This window comes from Hyaena hyaena, unplaced genomic scaffold (assembly GCF_003009895.1).
Source record: "Hyaena hyaena isolate Hyena2069 unplaced genomic scaffold, ASM300989v1 scaffold_371, whole genome shotgun sequence".
NCBI classification, from domain to species: Eukaryota; Metazoa; Chordata; class Mammalia; order Carnivora; family Hyaenidae; genus Hyaena; species Hyaena hyaena.
Window position 1 is genome coordinate 1,711,373 of NW_024081003.1, and position 15,751 is coordinate 1,727,123.

The following is a 15,751-nucleotide window of genomic DNA, read 5'->3' on the forward strand; positions in this document are numbered from 1 at the left end:
CCTGCTATTAGCACATTCTTATCTATAAGCTTGTTTCTGTTTGTGATTAATTGTTTTAGATATTAGGTGCTCCCATATTCGGTGCATAGACATTTATGATTGTTAGTTCTTCCTTATGGATGGACCCTGTAATTATTATGTAGTGCCCTTCTTCATCTCTTGTTATTGTCTTTAATTTTAAGTCCAGTTTGTCTGATATAAGTATAGCTACTCCGGCTTTCTTTTGATTTCCTGTAGCATGATATATATTTCTCCATCCCCTTACTTTCAATCTGAAGGTATCTTCCAGTCTAAAATGAGTTTCTTGTAGACAGTATATAGATGGATTTTGTTTTTTAATCCATTCTGCTACCCTATGTCTTTTGATTGGAGCATTCAGCCCATTTACATTCATGTTATTATTGAAATATGTGGGTTTAGAGTCTTTGTATGTTTTGTAGGGTTCATGTTTGTGGTGGTGTCTCTGGTATCCTCGTTCCTTGCAACCTTTCTTTCAGAGCGTCCCCCTCAGGATTTCTTGTAGGGCTGGCTTAGTGGTGACAAATTCTTTCAATTTCTGTTTATTTCGAAAGGTTTTTATCTCTCCTTCTATTTTGAATGACAGGCTTGCTGATTAGAGGATTCTTGGCTCCATATTTTTACTGTTCATCACATTGAAGATCTCCTTCCATTCCTTTCTGGCCTGCCAAGTTTCAGTAGATAGGTCTGTCACCACTCTGATAGGTTTCCCTTTGTATGTTAGGGCCCTTTTCTCCCTAGCTGCTTTCAAAATTCTCTCTTTGTCTTTGTATTTTGCCATTTTTACTATGATATGCCATGCAGAAGATCGATTCAAGTTACGTCTGAGGGGAGTCCAGAGAGAGTGAATCCTAAGCAGGTTCCCTACTATCAGTGCAGGGTCCTACAGGGTGCTTAAACTCACAAGATTACAACTTGAGCCAAAATCAAGAGTCAGACACTTAACCAACTTAGCCACCTAGGTGCCCCAGGACAGCGTTTAAAAACTATAAGTAGGGGCGCCTGGGTGGCTCAGTGGGTTGAGTGTCTGAGGTCATGATCTTATGGTTCATGAGTTCAAGCCCCGCCTTGGACTCTGGGATGACTGTGGAGAGCCTGCTTCAGAGCCTGTCCCCCTCTCTCTGCCCCTCCCTTGCTTGCATGCATGCATGCATGCTTTCTCTCTCTCTCTCTTTCAAAAATAAAATAAACATTAAAAAAAACTTATAAGCAAAGTAAAATTGCATCTGCTGTGATTTTTTAAAATAACATCTTCACTCTAATCAGCTTTTTTTCTTTTTTATTTTTTTTAACATTTATTTATTATTTGAGAGAGAGAGATAGTATGAGCAGGGGAGGGGGCAGAGAGAGAGAGAGGGAGACACAGGATCTGAAGCAGGCTTCAGGCTTTGAGCTGTCAGCACAAAGCCCAACCTGGGGCTTGAACTCATGAACCATGAGATCATGATCTGAGCCAAGGATGGAGGTTTAACCGACTGAACCACCCAGGCGCCCCTCTAATCGACTTTCTATCTCTGTAGATCTCTTATTTTGGGTATTTAATAGAAATAGAATCATACAAAATATAGTATTTTTGTATATGGCTTCTTTATGACCAGATAATATTCCATTATATGGATACATCACAGTTTCTTCATCAGTTGATGGATATTTGGATTGTTTCCACATTTGGGCAATTACAAATAGTGCTTTTATGAAAACTTATGTACACATTTATTGTGAGGGCATAAGTTTTTAGTTATCTTGGGTATATGCCAGTTAGTGGAATTACTGGGTTATATGTAATTCCACTTTTAATTTTCTTTTTCTTACTTTTAAACTTTTGAGGAATTCCCAGACTATTTTACAAAGCAGCTACCCCACATCTATAGTTTTTGAAAAAGTTTTCTCTTGATCTGTAGGGGGAAAGAGAACATTTTTGTCACCTTGTTAATCCTCAGGATTTCAAATATGAACTAGGTAGATTATGAAATAAAGGCTAAAGATGAAAGCATTTTCCCCTTCTTCTTAATTTGAGTTTCAAAACCCTCAAGTATTTTCTTTAAATCTCTATTTTATCTCTCTGCCAATTACAGCTTATTACTTGGGTTTGTTATTATTCATTTCAAGGCAAGAAGTTAATTATGTAAAAAATTCTTCACATTTCCTTCAAATACATTAGGTCTAATAAAAAAATATCCAAGTTAACATTAGACACTTTTTCACTGATGGAGATTAGATTTATTTGATTATTATTCTTTGGACACTTACCTTAAGCCAGGCATGCTCAAGGTGCTGGATATTTTCCTTGCTGTTTTCTACTTCAGAAGCTCACTATATTAGCTCTGTGGCTGGAGGAATACTGTGTAGTACAAATGATTCTTATCGTTCATTTTCCATAAGCAGACCCTTTGAAGACTGAATTCTTGGCTTTCAGTATTCATTAGCCACATGCTTCTTAAAAAATATACTATTAGTGAGTCAAACTTACTGCAGATTATAGTTGTCAACTTGACAAGAGTTCCGATAGGTGTTTCTTTATCCACCCCACAGCAATATCCACTTCCTGATTTACTTGGTGGTATATTGTAACACTACTGGCTAAAGAATCTGTTGAAAAATAATCTTGTCCTGCCAAAGAAAAGTTGAACGAACAGCCTTTCCAAGAATTACATCTAAGCCAGAATCCAACCCGAGTTCATTAAGACCACAGTTGACAAGAGAATGGACCCATCTTGACACCTGAGGAATGACTCAAGTCTTCTTGGTTAAAAGGCTAATTTTCAGACTTGGTCACTGGACTGTTGATTTCTTGGACTGGTTATCCTACTTGACTGCCACTACAGAAACTCTTCTTAAATGAACTTCAAGAGCTTAGATGCAGTTTTGATGGGGCATCCTTAAAAATTATTATATGTGACAACTATTCATAATCACTGTAAATTTGTCAATGGATAGAAGTTTCCTCTTCTAACTCTGTGCAGCAGTTTCCTCTTCTAACTCTAATGTAGGATCCAAACTCTGGTTGGGTTTCTTTGGTGTACACATGAGAACAAGCACGCAAACAGCACTTACTATGTACTAGGCTTATTAAGCATTTAATTTGGTTTCATTCACTGAATCTTCACACACCTACCATATGAAATTATTCTCATTTTATATATGAGGAAACAAGCATGAAAAGATAAGAAGCCTCATCAAGATTACAAAGTAACAGGGTGTCTTGGCTCATGCTTTTACCGTTTATTTCCTCTGCCTCTTATCATTCAACCCCTTGGAGTTTTTGTTTTTTCATCTGAAAAATTAGTAGATTAAGTGTTACATTGTGTGTGAGGTTGTACCTGCTAATCTCCGAGGTCCATTCCAGTTTTAAGACTCACATTCAGATTCAGCAGTCCCGAAAGCATTCATGAGCATGGGTGGCTAAAGGAAATAATCAAGCCACAAAGTATCCTGGGAATGTTAAAATACTCAAAAGCAGTCACTCCAAGCCTCCAAGGATATTTGAAGGACCAGGTTCAATGGAAGGAAATGCCCATAATTATCACTGTACATAATGTTGAGAATTAATTCAGCTTTTTCTTGGTGGTTGCCAAAGTCTATGTGATGAATCCAAGTATTTGTACTGTGGGTCATACCAGTCTAGGGTTAAAGATGTAATTATTTTTCTCTAAGTACAGAATGCTGGATTTGTGGGTAATAGGGCTGTTGGCATGCCTCTGTCTGAGCCAGCTGTACACCTGGCATTTGGTTGATGTTTGCCTGTTACTGCCAAAGGATCTGGCTTGCCTCTAAGGTTTCTTTAGCCTAATAATCAACCCTGATTCTTCTTGCTCAAGTCAGTCCTATTTCTAGTGAAACTTTAGCGTTTACTTTGCAGACACCACTACTCACTGTACTGGTACTGAATAGATTCCTCACTTTCTGTTTCTGTTGCATATGCTCACTCATCTATCACCATGTTATCCAAACCATGAATATGAAAACTTGAATCTGACAAAAGAATTTTGTACCATTTCAAATTGCAAAATAAATCTTGGAGATCTACTTTAGATTTGGAGGGATTTTTTTGGAATTTTGGGGTTTTTTTTTGGAACAATGAATAAAGTATTTACAATTTAGACTATTGTAGAGGATCCTGCAGTGTAAAGCACACTTCCCTAATTTTCTCACAAGTCTTGTAAAACCTTTATGGGAAACCTGGACACTGTCACAAACCTTTCTTTTTACCAATCCTTGTGTGGTTCTTTGTAATGTCTCAAATTGATCCCCTTATTTTTTCATAATTTTATAGGTTTTACATTTTCATAAGTTTTTTCCTTGGCTATTTAATCAACTTTCTAACTAGTTTCCCTCCCAAGCTATCCTCCAATGTGGTTTTGAAGAGTGATCATTTTGACAAATCTTATTGTGCCATCCCACTGTTTGGAATCCTTCAATGCTTCCTTCAATCTTTCAGTGCTTCATTGTTAATGACTTCATAAGGAGATAAGAACTCACATGGTCTAACTCACTGGAGAAGACATTTTTTGTGTGTGTTTTGGCTAGTCAGCTTCCTAATTTGCTTTTGGAGAATTACCTCTCCTTCATTGGGTTCTCTCAAAGTGTCCCACATTCCCTTAATTGAAAAATGGTTATATTGTCCAAGCCAGGCCACTAACTCTTTCCTTTGAGACTCTGAATCTTGAACAAACACCTGTAAGAATGGAGAAAATAGTCAGAGCCCATTCATTTGCTGATAAGACTGGGTCCCTGCCAACTTGATCTCCAAGTGGACCCATGTCCTCTTGGGTTCTCCACTTATGCAGTCTTGCCCAGAGATGGGAACCATTGCTTGCAATCAAAAGCCCTATTCTTGTTTACTTTTTACTTCTCACAAATATTCTTATCTTTAATCCTGTGTAATTATCCATTGTAGTTCTCTAGCCTAACATAAGAAGCTTTCATGCCATTAAGACTTTGCAAATGATCTTCACTCTGTCTTTGGATGCCTTCCTCTCAACCCAAGCTGTTTCCATTTCTGTGTTTTCTTAAAGTGGCATCAGTATCGTGACGAAGGTACCTAGCACAATCCAGTAACTATTTACCTGTTGGTATTCCTTCCTAGATTGCAAGACCCTTTGTTTTCATATAATGCCTGACACAAAATAAATGATTCATTAATTATTTAATGAATGAATAAGAATAAATAAGAATTGACAGTACATTTTATAGTTCATGCCTGGAGATTTATGTTATAGACAGCAGATTTCAAGAAATAGGTTGCAAGTTGTAGACCATAAAATCAACATAATTTGCATGAGACTAACCATGAGATAAACTGATGAGATTAAGGCAAATTTATTAGAATAAGGGTGGTAATGATCATTAAGTTTTGTGACAAACACAGGACATCTGTTTAACTAGCTAGCTACTTATTTTTTTAGCTATTTTAAAACAGCTTTATTAAATATTATTTTAAATACAGCTTTATTAAATAGTGTGTAGTTAAGAGTACAGACTCCAGAATCAGACAACCTGGGTTTGAATTCCATATCTGTTTTTTCATCTGTAAAATGGAATCTACTTCTTAAGTGCTTAGCATAGGGCCCAGAGTTTCTGGTCGTCGCCATTTGCCACCTTTTCCAACTCGATTCAATTTCTGCCCATCTTTGTCCTGCTCTGTGCCTGGGAGGCTGATCACTTGTGGGCAGTATCTCCTAGTCTCCCTTAGTTCCTGGCTTCTGCTTGGCTTTGGCCAATGGTAAGCACCATCAAAAGACTTGAAAGTAGAGAGAGAGGCAGGGGAATTCTCTACACACTCACTTTGGCACTTGGTGTCTGTCAATCAAACTATCTCTTTCCAGTCCCAGCTCCCTCAGGGGGGCTGCTTTGCAGGTTCTGCTGTCCTAGGTGCAGGTAACACTGGGCCTTCCCTTGTTACTTAAGGCCCAGCAGCAATAATCCCTTCACACTGTCTAGTCTCTGAGTGCTTCTGTTTATTCCTTTAACCCTGCCCACATTGCTGTAATTATTTTTTTCCCTTAAGACTGGGACATATTCTGTTTCCTGCCTGGACCTTGACTAATACATTATATATATAAATTGCTTAAAAATACAAGCTATTGGGGTGCCTGAGTGGCTCAGTAGGTTAAGTGTCCGACTCTTGACTTCGGCTCAGGTCATGATCTCACAGTTTGTGGGTATGAGCCCCGTATTGGGCTCCGTGCTGACAATGCAGAGCCTGTTTGGGAATTCTCTCTCTGTCCCTTCCCTACTTGTGCACTCTTTCTCAATATAAATAAACAAACTTAAAACAATCCAAAGAAATGTGAGCCACCATTACAGTAAATTATTAATATTAAATGTTTAATTATTAAATTAAAAAATTAATATTAAATTTTATTATTGAAAATATTTAGATTAAATAGATAATTATTGCTACTGAATATTGTTATGATATGAAAACACTTATGCTATTGAGTCAAAGCAGGGTTCACATACATCTTTAAAGGAAAGCAGAGGACCTCCAGCACATTTCAATTCTAGAGCTGGTTGTTTTGCTTGTGGTTTGGAATTACTTGGATGGAAAGTTGAAGAAGCTGTACAGTGTGTGGGTGGGAGGGAGAGAGCTGAGCACCTTTTTATGTGAGGGCAGCCTGGGGGCAGCGGGCGGGGGAAATGCACTAGCTCTGTTGGGCTGATTCTGTCTGCAGCAGCTCCAGTCCATGTCCAAACTCTTATAGAACATGCTTGAGTCTACACTTTTGTCTCTCAGTGGTGTATTTTTTTCCTTATAACTTTTAGTTTCATGGGTTAGCCACCATCTTCAAAATTGTGCTCAATAAGCCAAGGTTGCAGCATGTTGATTAGTTCTAAGGTGACCATGTTTTTAAACAAAACAAAACAAAACAAAACAACAAAAAAAAAATGTTTACTCGCTGAAACCATGAAGCAAACTATTTGGATTGTCCACAGATTTTGGACTGTATAGATCCTATGCACAACGTAGAAGTCAGGCTTTTTCACTTACATCATATAACAGAGAAGAGAAGAAGGCTAAAACTTAACATTTGGAATTGAAATATTGTTTGGGGCTGTCTGAAACATTGTTATATACTGCACATAAATCAGACACTCAGGCAGAGGCACATAAAAAAAGATTCAATTCAATGGTCTTATGTTTATTTTAAAATAATGTTAATCAATTCCACCTGTATTAAAAAAAAGAAATTGAATTCATTGGTACATTTTAACTTGATAGCCTGTCTTTGGGATTAAACCCTTCTCTGGTGATCTATTATCCAAAATGATTACATCCTAGATTAGATGAGCTGAATTTGCAACATAAACAATTCAAGGAGTGAATTAAAATGTGAGAAATGGTCTGAAACTTTCCTGGACACATGAGAGAATATTCTCTTCCTTCCTTCAATACACTATGGGAAATGTCCTGTGGACAACACTGTGCTGTATCCTGGGATAAGGCATATAGCCTGGTCTCATAAGCATGGCCCCTGAACTCATATTGCCTGTTTGTTTCCACCTCTGTTGCTTTGTTGCCCTCCGACTTTGGGCAGCTCACTGAACCTCATGGTGCCTTAGTTTCTTATCGGTAAAATGGAAACTCTAATTTGGAAAGGTAGATATATATGTACCCCTGTGTTTATCACAGCATTATTTACAAGATATGGAAGTAACCTAAATGTCCATTGATAGATAAATGGATCCAGAAGATGTGGCATATATATACAATGGAATATTACCTAGCCATAAAAAAGAATGAGATCTTGCCATTTGTGACAATGTGGATAAACCTAGAGGGTATTATGCTAAAGAAAATAGGTCAGACAGAAAAATCAAAATACTATATGATTCATTTATGTGTAGAATCTAAAAAACAACAATAGACAGAAAAGCCAAAACAGCAACAGACTCATAGATACAGAGAACAAACCAGTGGTTGCCAGAGGGGAGGGGCACGGGAGACAGATGACATAGGTAAAGGGGATTAAAAGGTACAATCTTCCATTTATAAAATATATAAGACATGGGGGATATTATGTACAGCTATATTGTAACAACTTTGTATAGTGACAGAGGGTAATTAGACTTATTGTGTGGCCATTTCATCATGTATATAAATATTGAATCACTATGTTGTACACCTGAAGCTAATACTATATTATATGTAAATTGTCTTCAGTTAAGAAAAATAGAATAAAATAGAGCTTGTCAGAGTAAGGCAACTGAAGAATATTAATGGTCTATTGCAGCAAAAAAGTCACTAACAATTTGATCATGTGTTTATGCATTCATGGCTTGTTTGGTCATTCATTCATTCAACAAACATCTACTCTATTGCTGCCACTGTATTCTAGGGAGCAGTGATGAACAAGATAGGCCATGTACGTGCTTTCAAGATTTTACAGTTTCTCTGTGCAAACAAATAATGAGTGCATTATACATGTTGGGAGTCCTACATATAGATATATGCTGGATGCTTTGGAAATTAGTATATATAAAAACATAAGTTATTTTTGGTTATGGTCTTGGAGCTGCACAATGCTAGTTAGAAGGATGTGAAGTGGAAAGTGTATATATGTGTACACACATACACACAGAAGAACACACAAGTTCCATATAATTTTATGTTTCCAATTTCCACTTTTATGAGAATGTAGAGTGTAGTTCAGAGCACAGTTCTCTCTAGCCTGGATTCTGGATTCAAACTCCAGCCTACATGTCATGAACTGTGTGATTGAGGACAAGTTAGTTAACTTCTCTCTGGTTAATTTTCATCAGCAGCCAATGTGGATGATAATCATAGCACCTACTTCTTAGGTTTATTGTGTGTCATAGGGAGCTTAGTGAGCTGGCAGTGTTAGCTCTTACCAGCCTTGAATCCTTTTACTAAGGTAGAGTGCAAAGGGCACAGGCTTAGCAATCAGTCAGACCAGAGCCTGAGCCCTACTCCATCACTTACTCGCGAAGCAAGTAGCTCAATCTATGAATTCCAGTTTTCTGATCTGTGAAATGAAGATAATACCTAACGTCAGGAGATAGCATAGTTCTTGGCAATTACCAGACACTCAGAGAACACCTTTTATCCCTCTTAACCCTAAGAGGGTTAAATAATCTCCTAAGATTAAAAACCACTTCAGCCTAATAATATGATAAAAGTAAAGGGAAGAAAAAGATGAAACAATGTTCTGGAGAATTACAAGCAAAAATATGATATAGTATGTCTTTAAGGTCATGTCTAACATTTGAAAATTTGTGTCTTTAAACAAATGTCTGTAAGTAGGAGAGAGAATGGTTTATCCACTTTTGGTTGTTTTTTTTTTTATCTTTTATCTGTTAGTGTGCAAGGGAATGAAATGGAATTAATGGAATCATCTTTAGATCTGAGCTAACTGCTATAAAAACTCTAACGTCTGTTTTCTTTATTTTTATTTTAAAGGGTAGTGTCCATGTAGCTATGCCATCACTCACAAAGAACAGCATGTAAAAGAGAAAGAAACCTGTCCTGGTGTAGTAAGTCAGGGAGGAAAGTCTGGTCAGCTGGACAGGTGACTCAGGTGCTGTGGAAATGTCCCTTGCTCCCCTGACCAACTGATGCCTTCACCTGCTCTCCGTATTTCTGGCCTCAGGGCTAGGAGGAAGTCTGCAGAGCAATTTTAGGTTAATTTCTCTGTCTTTTCTCTAAAGGACTGAGTCAGCAAATGGCCTAAGAAGGGGTGGAGCTTTGGCTATTTCCCAAGTCACAAAGTTCTTAATAAATGCTCTATAACAATAATAATAATGCAAGGCAGAAAAACAAACTTCAGCTAAGACATCACTTCTGTATCAATTTTCCTTTGAATGCATATTCAATTTTCTTTCTTCCCAAGGGGGTTTCATTAAATCCAGCTTAGTTTTTAAAACAAATTTTAATGTTTGTTTATTTATTTATTTAGAGAGAGCACAAGCAGGGGAGGGACAGAGAGCGAGGGAGACCAGAATCCAAAGCAGGCTTCAGGCTCTGAGCTGTCCACACAGCATCCTATGTGGGGCTCAATCCCACAGACACAAGATCATGACTTCAGCTGAAGTCGGACACTCAACCGAGACACCCAGGTGCCCCTAAATCCAGCTTATTTAGTGACCCATCTTTTTTCTTTCTCTCTTGAAAGCACACACACTTTTGGCCCAAGAGAGACCCAAAGCAAAGGGCAGGGGTTGCACAGAGCTATAAAGCTAGCAATATTGAACTATCTGATCCTCAACTCGCTAGCAAATCTTGCTTCTTCCTGTCATTGGGAACAAAAACTCCAGATGGTAAGAAGGTGGTTTTACTACTGTCTCTGTGAACCTACTCTCTACCCCATTCTGTGCAGTGGGCTGGGCGGGGTGGGGGTGGGGTGATCAGAACATCCCTAGCTTCTCTGGGTCAAATTCCATTCATAGGTAAAGTGTCAGGGCATGGATTAGATTTCTGAGTTCTCCTTCATGTCTAATTGCTCTGCTGAGGTGTGACTGAACGATGAACCTTCACAAGAAAATAGGGGCATTCTCACATTCTAGCAAGGAAAAAATTCTCTAAGCCAGGAGGCCACCCCTCCCAGAGTCATCTTCCATGCTCCTTAAGTTCTCCAGGCTACCTTCTGCCCACTTCATTCATTACATTATGAGTCTGGGCCCCTAGCCATTTGAGTTTTTGACCCCTGGGATCCAGTCTTACACTAAAGTTGGGACCATGCCCCGGTGTTTAAGAATGAACTCATTTTGGGGGCGCCTGGGTGGCTCAGTTGGTTAAGCATCGACTCTAGCTCAGGTCATGATCTCAAGGTTCATGGGTTCGAGCCCCCCGTCGGGCTCTGTGCTGACAGCTAGCTCAGAGCCTGGAGCCTGTTTCAGATTCTGTGTCTCCCTCTCTCTCTGACCCTCCCCTGCTCACGCTGTCTCTCTCTCTCTCTCAGAAATAAATTAAAACATTAAAAAAATTTTTAAAAAGAATGGACTTATTTTGTTCTTAACTGATAAGCGAGGACTGGCCTGAGCAGACATGGGAGTGCTGGTCACATTCTCTCTATAAACGAAATCTAGGGAAACTTGGTGGAGACAAGAGCAGAGACAAGACACCTTCAGAAACCAATTGGTGAACACAAGCAGCTTTCAAGCAGTGATTCCTTGTCCTCAAAATATAATTTTACAAACATGGATTAGTTTGACCAAACTAACTGTCAAGATGACACTTGCTTTGGTGGTTAGAGGGTTATTGAAACAAAGAAAACACTTTCTAAAATATCTTTTATCAAACATAAACTATCGGTGTACAGGTCAATGCATCATTTTAAAGCGAACACACTGGAGTAACCACAAACTAGCTGAAAAATAGAACATAATGAGAACTCCTTTTTCATCCTCTGTCCTTTTCAGAAATAAATTTTTGATGGTGTTGACAGCATCACCTCTCCATTTTTCCTTCCAGAAACTATTCCTGGGAGCACCTCCCTCTCATTCTTACTGTTACTTCATTCCACCAGCCCACCCCACCCCCAGAATCTTTCTTCCTCTTAAAACAAAAGCAAATATGCACTGACCATTCTCTTTCTCATAACCTGAAAGTCAGTAAATTGGGTAGAAAGGGATGAACCAGTGTTTTCATATCTGTAAGAAAACTTGACATGTGTAGTCAGGATCCTCAAGATTTTTGGAACTCTCATTTCACATTGACACCACCATGCAGGCAAGGTGAGAAAAAAGAAGCTCAGGAAAGTTAGGGAGCCTAATTTGGACTTCAGAAAGCAACACTATGCAAGGTGTAGAGTTTTTGTCTAGGCCAAAACCAGAAGCCTCGGTTTATAAAGGGAATTCTCATCCCAGTGATGGGTGGCCCTATACCTGTTTGAAAAGCTAGTACAAGTATAGACTTGGGAACACCAAAAGTGCATTATCACTTTAAGAGTCCCCTCACCCAGTGAGCCACTGGTACCTACAAACTGCCCCCACTCTGCTTCAGTGATTCTCTGTGGGGTTACAGCACGTATCCAGTTCAGCTCCCGTGCCCAATTATCTTTCAGCCAAAGACAGGACTGAACCGTCAGTGCAGTCCACCTGCCCGACAGTCTGAACTTGTGTTCAGATGCCCCCTCCCTCTCGCCACGCTGTGTTGCACTGTGGAGCGCCCTCCTTTCCCATGGAGCTGTCACAAAGGACAGCACTTGGCATCCCCACTCCTCACTGCCCAGGAGCACCGGCTACACAAAGTTCTGGTGCCTGTTTCTCTGGGATCCCTGCCAGCTGGGTATACAGCTCCGGCCAGGAGGGCGCCCGGCGGCCCCAGGAGCCTGGGAGACCGAGGGCGACTCGCACTCATCTCTTCACGCCGGCTCCCCACCAAGTGCGCTGGGCCTTTGGCGAGCCGGTGCGGGCACGCGGTGGGCGGCGGGGGCGCGGCGGCGCCGGGGACGCGCTCGCGTGCGCACCCACCGGGCGCCCGGCCGGCGGTGCCCGGCTCTCCTGCGGCCCCGGTGGCACCGGCGGCGCCCTCCCTCCGCCCAGCCGGCCGGAGCCGGGCCGAGCCTCGAGAGCGGGAGCAGCGCCCCTACCGCTCGCTTTTCCGCCTCCATCTCCTCCGCCTCCTCCTTCCCCGTCACCCGCGCAGTTACAACCGGTTCAGACTGGCCAGGGTGCCCCGCAAAGCAGGGAAAGAGAGGGACCAGACCGCGGGGAAGAACTTCTCGGGAAGGAGGAGGAGGGAGAGAAGGTGGAGCCCAGAGGAGGGGGCCGGGCCCCTCTCTGCAAGCACGCGGCCACCGCAGCCGCCGAGGGGCTCGGCGGGGGCAGAGGGCGGCGGCTCCCGAGGCCGCGCGTAACGGGACCGATTGCCCAATACTCCGACAGGGGCCGGGGCCCCGGATAAATACAGCCCGGCGGGCCCCGAGCAGCAGGGAGAGCGGCGGCCGCGGTCCTCCCCGCAACACCAGCCCGGCCCGCCGGGGCACTGCGCCCAGTGCTGCGCCCCGGAGCCCCCAGCCGAGGCCGCTACCCAGGTAAAGGGCTGGAGCTCGCGGGAGGGCGCCGACGCTCGGCGGCCGCCCTCGCTGCCTCGCCTCCCGGAGGCTAGAAGTGACTCCTCGGGCTCGGAGCAGCGGGAGGCGGCGGCGGCGACCACGCTGTCCCTGACGGCAAGCACTTGGGAACGGGTTTTTGGTTTGGCTGTGTACCTGGAGCCGAGAGTGTCCTCAGTGCGCCCACCCCTTGACACGCTCGCCTTTAGATGCGGTGCCTGTCCGCGGTCGGCAAGTTTCCCCAGGAGTCCGAGGGAGGCATTTTGCACGGAGCCCGAAGAGACAAACAGCGATACAGAGAAAGAAAGGGGGTCCTGGAGGGGGGACCGTGTCACGGGTTGGACTCGGGGCCGAGGTCTGTCCTGGAACTCCCGAGACAGCTTCTGGGACTGCTGGCGGCAGAACGGGGGCTGCGAGGAGCGCGACCAGGTGGGCCCTGGTCCTGAGGGCGGCAGGGCCTCCAGGTGCCCCGGTGGGGAGCCGGGGCCGCTGTCCCGGGAGGGTCTCGGCCAGGGCGCCCCGCGGCTGCAGGGCTGCGAGGAAGGCGGCGCGCGGGGCTGGCGGCCCCTGAGCCGCCGCGCCAGGTTCAGCACCACCGGGTCAGTCCGGGCGACCGCCGCGGGAGGCACGGGCACCTGGGCCGCCTGGACACCGAGCGGGAACCTTGGGAGGACTTGGTACTTAACGTTCCAGCTGTGGCTCGCCCCACGTAGCCTGCTCTGGCTTCAGCAGCACCCAGAGGTTTTGGAAAGAGCTGACCACCTTTTAAGAGCTCGGCCATCAAAAACAAAGCAATGCTTCTCGGGGTCCCATGTCTGATTCAGCACAGGTCAATCCATCCTGGAGGTTTAGGCGGGCTTTACACTAAATACATTACTTACATACTAAGTTATTTGATATAACAGTTTTTTGGACTAATTTCCTGGGTCACAATTTGTTTGGGTGGATTTTTTAAATCTTGGATTATCTGGATAATAGTGTATTTTTTCTCTTATCAGATAGTATATTATCTGGATAGTAGTTTGTTTTTTTTTAATCTTGGATTATCTGGATAGTAGTTCAGATGGATTATCTGGATAGACTGCAGATGGATGTTGACTTCTAGAGTAGGATGTTTAGTTGTTCCATCAAACTGTGTTAATTTGGTACGTTTTAACAGTTTCTTCGATTCTGGTTGCACTAGCTCTGAGAAAGTGTTCTGGCTGGAGAAGATTCTGAAGTGAGAGTACCCGTATTCATGATATGATCACACCTTCTTTTAAATAACATGTGAATGCAGATAACAGGGTTAGTATCAATATCATTGCTAGAAAAAAGTTTGTTTCTTTTTAAGGCCCTGGGAAATAGAAATTATATAATAAAATAGTTTAACCTGCCATCTTGCAACTACTCCTAATTTTAGCACCATGGACTAAGAACATCCTTCTCTGTTGCTTTCCATTTGTGTGTAGGCAACAGAGGGAATAAGGACCCTTCTTATCTATAGGATGAATATAGGGAAGGACAGGTGACATGGGGAAGTGCATCAGGACACTAGAAAATCTATTCCAGCTCTTGGCTGTGACTCTAAAGGGATGGAGGTGACAATGAGTGTTGGTTGGTGCCTGAATCTGTATCAGGGCAGACTGTGGGGCTTTTGGTTGGATCTGGTCATGAAGCTGAAGCTAGAGGATGACAGTTACAAAGGTGAGGTCAGATTTTCTTTCTTCTTCTTTTTTTTAAATGTTTATTTATTTATTTTGGGAGAGAGAACGTAGTCCCTCCCATGTTCTCCCAGGAAGAGAGAGAAAGAGGGAGAGAATCCCAAGCAGGCTTGGTGATGGGCAGAACGCTGTGAGGAGCCTGATCGCCCGAATCATAACCTGAGCCAAAATCCATAGTTGGAGACTTAACAGACTGAGCCACCTGGACGCTCCCAGACTTTCAAACTTTATTTTCTCACTCCAATGTTTTGAATCCCGAGGTTTTCTGATCTTTTTCTCAACTGAGATATCTCTTGAATTTAATTTATAGAAAGAAATTGACTATAGAAAGCCAGTGGGTAGTGCAAAAAGCCACAATGCTTTGCTTGTATAACTATAGCTTTTCAAGAAAATTTTGCCTAGTGACTTTACTTTTAATTAAAGATTGCAAGAATGCACATATTTTGAGCTATTTGGCTTTTTCTTTGGGGGGTTCTTTGTAGATACCAAAGTCCTCCTTGTATATAAAATGAGATTGAACTAGAACTTACAAGTGAGTTCAAGCAAAGAACACATGGTCCCCACCTTTAAAGAGTTTAGTTTAGTGGGAAAGATAGGTATGTTTACAAATATCTATAATACAAGATAGTATAAATGGAGTCATGTGGCAGTAACATCAATAGAGTCCTATTGAATGGCAGAGAAAAGGAGAGGTTCACTCAAGGTTAAGAACTAAAAAAAGGTACGTAGCAGGTGGAGTGTTTGAGCTGGGATTTGAAAAAAGAAGAGATTTCCTCGGTGGAAAGGATCCTCACTGGAACAAGCAAATAGTACAGAGTCCTGGAAGTCTGATGTGTCCAAAGGAAGCAAAATAGTTTGGAGTTACTGAAGCCTGGAATTTAAGCTAGATAAGGCTGGAGGTAGGATGGGGGTAGATTGTAGAGAATATAACAAGCCATGCAAAGAAATTGAAAATGTGATTGAACATTATTATTGTATTTATACCAGCAATGTTAATATCTTCAACTGTAGTTTGTA

General features: G+C 42.2%; 1 protein-coding gene across 2 annotated transcripts in view; it reads left to right on the top strand.

Annotated features, from left to right (window-relative positions):
• The first annotated feature begins 12,728 nt into the window (after positions 1 to 12,728).
• Positions 12,729 to 15,751, top strand: part of SLC16A9 (solute carrier family 16 member 9) — a 53,905-nt gene continuing 50,882 nt past the window's right edge. Inside the window, exons 1-2 of one of the 2 annotated variants that reach the window (XM_039250491.1) lie at positions 12,729 to 13,013; positions 14,215 to 14,318. The gene's annotated coding sequence lies outside the window, so the exon portion shown is untranslated. The remainder of the gene's footprint in view (positions 13,014 to 14,214; positions 14,319 to 15,751) is intronic. The other variant, XM_039250490.1, reaches the window with a different exon arrangement.